Source organism: Vigna unguiculata, chromosome 7 (assembly GCF_004118075.2).
Source record: "Vigna unguiculata cultivar IT97K-499-35 chromosome 7, ASM411807v1, whole genome shotgun sequence".
NCBI classification, from domain to species: Eukaryota; Viridiplantae; Streptophyta; class Magnoliopsida; order Fabales; family Fabaceae; genus Vigna; species Vigna unguiculata.
This window is the reverse complement of record NC_040285.1, coordinates 13,192,267-13,201,808: the sequence shown is the minus strand read 5'-3', so window position 1 is coordinate 13,201,808 and position 9,542 is coordinate 13,192,267.

The following is a 9,542-nucleotide window of genomic DNA, read 5'->3' as shown; positions in this document are numbered from 1 at the left end:
TGCTTAAACAAGCTCCAAGGGCATGGTATAGCAAAATAGAATGCTATTTTATGAAAGAAGGTTTTGAAAAATGTGATTTTGAACATGCTCTATTTCTCAAAATCGAAGACGAAGGTAAGTTGTTAATTGTTAGTTTATATGTGGATGATCTTGTCTTTACTAGAAATTGTGAGAAGATGATGATTGATTTTAAAGAGTCAATGAAATCTGAGTTCGATATGAGTGATCTAGGGAAATTGAAGTATTTTTTAGGGGTAGAAGTTTTGCAATGCAATGAGGGGATTTATATTTCTCAAAGGAAGTTTGCCAAAGAAGTCCTTGAGAGGTTTAGTATGGGAAGCTATAATTTTGTGAATAATCCGATTGTTCTAGGAACAAGGGCCACCAAAGATAGAGATGGAGTGAAGGTTGATGCAACAGAGTACAAACAAATAGTTGGTTGCTTAATGTATTTAACAATCACAAGACCCGATTTAATGTTTGCAGTATGCTTAGCAAGCAGGTTTATGGCTGATCCCACAAAGCTTCATATGCAAATTGTGAAAAGAGTCTTGCGATATGTGAAAGGAACAATAGAGTTTGGAATCCTTTACAAATGAAGAGGTGATGCAAAGTTGCTAGCTTACACAAATAGCGATTATGTAGGTGACATAGAGGATCATAAAAGCACGTCGAGCTATGTGTTTTCTTTGAGTGGTGGTGGTTATCTTGGAGTTCTAAGAAGTAGCCAATGGTCAAGGCATATGGTTGAAACAAATTCTTAACAAACTCAGTCAAATTGAAAGGCTTAGACATTACAATATTTTGTGACAACAATTCTAATATCAAACTTTCTAAAAATCCTGTCTTCCATGTACGTAGCAAGCATATTGAAGTTCAGTTTCACTTTTTATGTGAACTCAACAATGATAGGAAGGTGAAGTTGATACATTGTAATTCGTTTAATCAAGTGGCTGATATAATGGCTAAACCCCTCAAGCTAGATGCATTCGTGAAACTGAGGGAGCTACTAGGAGTTTGCCAAGTTCTTAGTTTAAATTGATTATGCATAATCAGATTTAGGGGAGGATATGTTAGGATTCAGTTTTTATTTAGTCAATTCAGTTTATTATTTATTGTAAATAAAGTCCTAAATATTAAGGACATGGTTACAATTTAAATAAGTTGTTTTTAGTTTTCCACGTTAGTAGAGGGTGTTAAACATGTCTACTGCATTTTCTTCGTATCAGTTGTATAGAGCTTATATAAGCCCATTTCTTTAATAAATCAAATGTACTATTCTTCTGCAACATCTGAGAGCTTTAGTTTATCTACTACAATATTGTAAGCATTAGTTTAGTATCAAACAATTGGTATTAGAATCAAGGTCACGAGTTCGATTCCTAGTGGACAATTGTTAAGGGGAAGATTGTTATGGGTTACACAATTGACTCGTGGCGGAGGCTAGGTGGGCCAAGTCACAATCCAAGTGGGATTTCTAGTATGACAATTGTTGATGGAGAGATTGTTGTAGGTGACATCAATTGTCCCGTGACAGAGGCCAAGTGGGCCGGATCACAATCAAATTGTGGCACTTGGGCTTGTGTTACACTCTTACGGTAAAAAAGAGTTGCGTCCTGACTAAAGACTATAACTTTTGACCAAGTGGTAAGCGTTAGATCCTAACAAATATTACATAAAACTTTAAACAAATTTAAGTCGATTTAAAAAGTCTAAAAAACATTAAACATGCACGAAACTCTTGTTCAATGGGATTATGACTGCAAAACTAAATAAAATAGAATACCAATTAAATCCAGCTTAATTACAAAAATTAATTTTTATCACCGAGTTAAAAAAGATTTCTAGGCATAATACAACAAAATTATTTCCTCTAAATCAAAGTAAATCGAAATTTACCTAGTAAATTTCCATAGTTATATTCGTATAGTTATCCACCAGTAGTCCTAACTCTTGGAACAAAATTAGGATTAAATGTCAAACAGTCAAGCAAGAAATTTATAAAATCATACTATTAAAGTTCAACTACAACACAACTACTATTAAAAAATCCTAGCCCGAACAATCTAAAACCCAACAACTCAAAAGCACTAACTACATCATTCATTCATATTTTCAATCACATACATTATGCATACACATAATTTATTAGGTCAATGCTTACACATAAATTAAATTTAAACCATTTTAAAATTATTTTACATCTTTATATTAATACTCGTAAATATACCACCCTTAATTAAGAGACACAAGTTGCTACTAGTTGTAATAAACAACGTGGATGTCAAATATCATTCTTTAATATTTAAATGAAATATCATCTTATTTTAATTTTTTTATTTAGTTGAATTTTAATTTTGGTTTTCTTAATCGTCGATTTCTAGTTTCATATTTAAAAAAAAAAATCATAAATTTTATTTTTCTATATTGACTATAATAACTTAACACATCCCTTTTAGATATCATAGAAAATTATCAATCAAATAGAAGTTCTAAAATTATAAAAACACACCCCCACATGATGATGGTCCATAAGAACTTTGAAAAGTGATAAACAAACAATATATCTAATTTCTTAGTTAGCTAATAACTTGTCCTTCTGAAAGCTCAAAGGTCGTATATTGGGCAATGGCCAACTATGATCTTGTTTGGGTGGTACCTCGTACGGATAAACTACAAGACACACACAAGTTCATATATCATCCAATGTATGTGTTTATCGATGACATAAGCACCTATAAACTCTCATAGGTGATAACTGATATGTTGGTATCTGTTCTGATGCACCACGTGTCCACTACACATCATAAAATTTGATTATAATATGCAAGCTTTTGAGCTTTTCCCATGTAATAATGCCCATTTTCTTAATGTTCTTAAGTGGGTGAGTATAATAAGTTTTCCAAGATCTACTTGCATCCCCTTTTGCTCAATTATTACAATAAACAATTCACCTTATTTCATCATCATGCTTTCTTTCTTTCTTTTCTCGTCTTGCATTTTTCATCTCATCAACAATGCCAGATAGTGGAAAGTGTTCGACCCCACTTCTTCTCTCTCCCATTTTCTTTTCTCTTCTTCCGATAATAACTGGGTTAGGCTATTACTATATCTTATAAAATAATCAATAAATTGTTATCATCAATGGTGAAGAAGCCTTTTATCAATATATAATTATACATTTATAAATTTCTTGTATTAACATTTTGGATTAAAATTGATATTCTATTCTTTTTAAATAAACCTGTCCACATATTATTCACTCCGACTCTATTTAATATTTTTTATTTAAAAACTCTACAATTAAAGTGTTTTTCTTATTTAAAATTAGAAGATAAAGAGATGTTTTCACATTTACTTTATTAGGTTGAAGATTCCATGTCGACTAAAAATATGACAAGTTTATAGGATATAAGGTATAAATATCATTTTACAAATCGATCTTGTGAGGTTGAGTTACACTTAAAATTTACTTTTTCATATAGTATTCTAGCCATATGAGCTAGGCTTATTGTGCCACTATATCAAGAGATTTGTTGGGCCTATCTTGCTACCCGTTATCGAAACACTCATCAATGTTTATTTCCATGCTCGATATATATATTTCTTGGCTTGAAAGGGTGTGTTGAAAATCTTATATCGACTAAAGATCAAACAATTTTATATATCGGTGGGTGTAAAATTCACCTTATTACAAATCAATGTTGTAAAACTAAGTTAGACTTCAAATTCATTTTATATTGTATTAGGCTAGTGTGTAACCAATAAGACGTAATTAGAAAAATTATACTAATAAAAGAAAAAGTAATGAAATTGAAACATATTTATAAGTATAGTGGAACATATTGATATATAATAATATGTGGTGTTGTATGAAAGGAAGTAAGGTAGAAGATTTTGAAAAGGGAGGTAGATGGTTGGTGAGTTGTTTGTTTTGATGATAAATAAAACTTAAAAAGGATGATAGGTTATAAGATTTTAGGGAAAGGGTATTATTGAAGAAAGTAGGGATAATATGAAATTATCATCACTTATCTTATCAATGAGTTTCCACGACTCCACGTGCAAAAATCAAATAAAGACTTTCTGCCGACAGCAATTTGAGCCAACCAATTGCATAAACAATTAATGTCTTCCTTTTCTTTTTAAACTAAGAGAAAGTTTAGACACGGAAAAGGTTAGGTTTTACCTAGGATCACAATAAGGGAACCAAGGTTTAACTATATCCTCTCCCTTAAACTAATAGTTTACACTTATTTTTATTTTTAATACCAAATAAATATAAAATTTACGTACTCGTATATTTTTTAAATATTGAAAAAGGTAATATTATTAAAAATTTAATGTCAAAATATACTGACTTTTTGCTTTTAAATAAAATGAAGAAATTATAATTGTACGTTACTATACAAAAGAGATATATATATATATATATATATATATATATATATATATATATATATATATATATATATATATATATATATCTATAACAATATATAAAGGGGATTCCCCTTTTTGTGTCCACTTTTTAAAATACCGATTTTACCCTTTAAATATAACAATTTTTTAAATTTTTTAAAATTGACCGTTACTTTTACAAAAATTTTATAAAATCAGATGTCTCTACTTCTTCTTTATTTATTAATGGTTATTCTTTTATCTGTTCTGATATATTTCACTTTATTTTTAATAAATATAATTCTAATATATATATATATATATATTAACTTAATAACATTATCATATTATCACCTACTAATATAATATCACGTATATTTAAAAAATATATACACACAGGCGCGATAGCGCCTGTGTTACGCTAGTATATATAATATATATTTACAATAAGAAAGAGAGATATTTAGATAATTTTGTTCTTCCATTTTTATATTTAATTTGGAAAATTAAATACTGTTTATATTTCATATTCTATCAATAAATACCATTGATTAATGTATTGGAACAAATTTCAACAACAATGGTATTAAAAGTTTATTTATTATGATTAATTGCTTTGAAGAAAGTATGATTATCTCATAGTAATGCTATCCTAAATGATGGTTTATACAAAATTTTTTATTTTTATTTTTTAATCATATTATTTATTATATTTTATAATTTTTATCTTCTCTCCGTTCTTTAATTTATCATGGAAATAACATTTTTCTCTTTTCTTTTTAGCTCTACTAACTAACGAGTTGCAAGTTCTAATAATTAGATAAAGGAATCAAATTTGGAAGGGCCAAATATGACACTTCGACGTGATAAAATGGCATGCGAATTGAATTATTTAATGTTGTATTAAAAATTATATATTTTTATTATTTATAATGGTGGCAACGTTCGTAGACAACCTTATCTATATTACATGTCTTTTGTAACAACTATTTTTAATTTTCATCTAAATCAAATTCAGATTTTTTTATTAGTTATTTTAGTCAAAAGAGAAAAGTTAATCAACTCTATTCTTTAGAGTAACGTTAGGAAAAAAAAAAAAAAGAAAAGAAAGATACTAGCAACATTAAGATAATTTTCCAATAAATTAGTCAGAATTCTTTAGATTTAAAGAAATTGAAAGTTTCAGTAAAATCGATATTTTTTATTATTCATTTTAATTTAATTTTATATTTACTATAAGGACCATGTACTTTTAATTGTAAAAACATGTATATTTATAACAAAATACTATTTTCTTAGGAATCATTTCATTTATCTTATATTTTTTAATATTTCTCTCATTCAACAAATTTAGAAGATAAGGTAAAATGCATTTTAAAAATTCATTTTCTTATAACTTTGAAATTCTAATATTTAATAATAATTCCTATTATTTCTAAAAACTGTCAAAAGTACAAATTCATTTCTCTAGTTATATATAAACAAGGAAGGTATATAGTAGCAGAAACAACATCATAAATTCTTGCATAATTAGATATTCCAATATGACAATACTACATACTAGCATTCCATAAAAATGATGTTTGATATCATAATATACCTCAAACATGTTTTTGTTTGGTGAGATGGTAAAGGAGGTGAATGAAGAGAGAAAAGAAAAGATAGTTGTTTGAAAGGAGGAAGAAACGTAAGCACATGGTTTCTCTTGGGTCATGGAAGCATTATGATTGTTGCAAAGGAAGTTTTGTTGGAGAATAAGTTAATTATAGTTATATTGTCGCACTCGGCATTATGGATGACGAATTTGCTATAACTTTGTTTAGTTGGAGGGGAGAAAAGGTGAAAAAAGTGACAATTATAGAATTTTATAACACCATAATTGTACCTAAACTTGTGTTGCCCTTTATACAAATTGGGAAATGCAGATCTTATATATCTGAAATGAACCCAGAAAAATTATTAAGGAATTAACCAACATGTAACACAGGGCCAACACTAATAAAGTAATTCCACTTTCCATCGTGATGCAACAGATAGCCACATAACCCACCAATAAAAGAAGAATGTCACTAACTGGTGGACACAGTTTTCACTTTGTTTTCTTTTTTTTTTTCTTTTTTTTTCTTTTTTTTCCTTCCTCATGCCAATTAATCTATGCCAACTCTTTTTTCCTTTCACTAAAAGTACGGCCAAATATAACGCCGTTTGGATCAATTAAAGTACCTCGTACCTACATCACATATATCTCTTTATATTTCTCTGTCTCCTTCAATTTGTATTTATAAATTATAAATACACGGCTCCGTATAAAGTTGTATTTCTAGTGATACCATGAGCACATTAGGTTGAAATCACATACATTCGATCCATATTATACTCCAACTTCCTCTATTTTTATCCTAAAAGGATAAATGTGCCTACCCTAACAAGACAAATGTGATGTCTACATTTTATCAAGGAACTACTTTCTTTTTACATAAATTCATCACATAAAAAATATGTATTTTTAAAAAGCCTTTAATTGATTAAGAGTGGGTTGTCAATAAGTCTTTAATTGATTAAGAATAGGAATGACTTGTCATAAAAATGGTTTATGTTTTTCACTATTGTTATTTCTGCTATAAACAATGGCAAAAATATTTATAATAATTATTACTCATAATTATAAAATATCTTATAATTTGAAATTAGGGAGAATAAATCAATCTATGATTGTTTACCTTATTATTAGAAAATCATATCAAATCATAATTACAAAATATCTTGTAATCTAAAATTAGGGAGAACAAATTAATCTATGATTGACTAACTTATTCTTAAGAAATCATATCAGAATATTTAAGGAGACAATTAATTCCTGATTGACATTCCCCCTCAAATTGATGGGGCTTCGTCAACCAACACCAATTTGCTAACAAGAAACTGATGAACGGGCGAGGAACAACCTTGGTAAAAATATCCACAACTTGAAGTTGAGTAGTGACATGAGTGAAATATCATCACAAGCTTCATGAATAGAGTGACAATCTACTTTAATATGCTTGGTGCATTCATGGAACACTGGATTTGTAGAAATCTGAATGACACTTGTATTGTAAACATAAAAAGGTGTTAGATCGTGTTGAGTAAACCCAAGTTCAGCCAAAAGACCACGAAGCCTAATTATTTTAGAACAAGCGGTGGACATGGTATGATATTCAGATTCAGTAGACGATGTATATATGTGTGATCGCTTTTTACTTTTCTATGGGATCAATGAAGAACATAGAAACATGCACCAACCAGTGACTTAATCGACGAGTGTCAAGACAACCAACCGAATCAACATCACTATAAGAAAAATATTTAGGAGGTGCCAATGGGAAAAATTAAACCAGGGACTAATGTGACCAAGTGGAGATGGCAAGGAGAGTGCATGAATTAACTAACTTGTTGAATAACAAATGAGATGTCAGGGCGTGTAATGGTCAAGTAATTAAGACTACCCATTACTTGTCGGTATAATAAAGGATCGGACAAAAGGTCACTCTTAGTGCGGTGATATTTAACATTAACTTTAAGAGGAGTATCCATTGGAGTAGCTGATTGAAAGCCATCCATATAAATGAGATTTGTGGTATACTTATGTTGATGGAGAAATGTACCATTGAAGGTGGATTGAACTTCAAGGCTAAGGAAATAGTGTAAGTGGCCAAGATCTTTCAAATGAAATGAAGCTTGTAATTGTTGTTTAAGTTCTTAGATGGATGATTGATCAGAGCTAGTAATAACCATATCATCAACATAAAGAAGTACGAGAACAATGCTTGTAGATGTGTGGTGAATGAACAAATAGGAATCATATTTACTCCAGGTAAAGGAGAATCGAATGAGAGTGGAACAAAACTTGTTATACCATGCTCGGGGAGCTTGCTTTAGACCATATAAAGAGTGGTTGAGCTTGCAAGCACCTGTAGATGAAGAGAGGAGGCCTTGAGGAGGAAGCATGTAAATATCTTCAGTCAATTCACCATGAAGAAATGCATTATTGACATCCATTTGATGAAGGGACCAACCATTAGAGGCAACTGTAGAAAGGACAGTTCTGACAATTGTCATTTTGGCAACATGTGCAAATGTCTCATCACAATCAATGCCATATTCTTATTTGTTTCCTAAGGCAACTACTTATGCCTTGGAGCGATTGAGTGAACCATCAAAATTAAGTTTCACAGAATACACCCATTTTTAGCCTATGGGTTTGATATCATAAGGACAAGAAGCAATATCCCACATGAAGTTCTTTTGTAGAGCTTGAAATTTATCATTCATTACCTTTACCCAACATATATCCTTAACAACTTGTGAGTAACAAGTAGGAATAGTTGTGTTAGAAAGAGAAGTTGTTTGAGAAGTATGAGAAGAAGCATACATGTATGGTGAATACATATTACACTATATATTCGACCATATTGTTGTGGTGCAATTGGCATAAACACAAGCGGCAGATTGAAGACGAAAGGGGGAGTGGAAACTTGTTGACGTCATTGTGACGATAATGTAGAAAATATGGAAAGAATAGCAACTTCATTTGAAATAGGAGAAAGACAAGGAAACATAAATTGACTATAAAAAATGTCACATTTATGGAAATGCAAAAACATTGATTAGAAATATCATAACACACAAAACCTTTATGAAAGGGACTATACCCCAAAAAAGCACACTAGACTGATTGTGCCCCAAGCTTATGCCTTTCAAGCGGAGGTAATTGAACAAAACACACCCACACACCCAAAAGTATGTAAAATACTATAATCAGAGTAAGTTTTAAAAAGACAAAAGAAAGGAGAGTCAAAATCAATTACCGTAGAAGGAAGGTGATTAATTAAAAACAAAACAGTGGATAAAGCCTCCACCCAAAATTTGGATGGAACATAAGCTCGAAGAAGCAATGTGCGGGTCACATCAAGTAAGTGACAATTTTTTCGTTCAACAATGTCATTTTGCTGAGGAGTATTAGGACAAGAACGTTGAGATACAATACTGTTTTGTTGAAGGTATTCCTAAAACTCATGAGACATGTATTCATCGCCAAAATCTGAGCGAAAAGTTTGAATTTTGGATTGGAATTGAGCCTCAACATATGTCATGAATTTCTT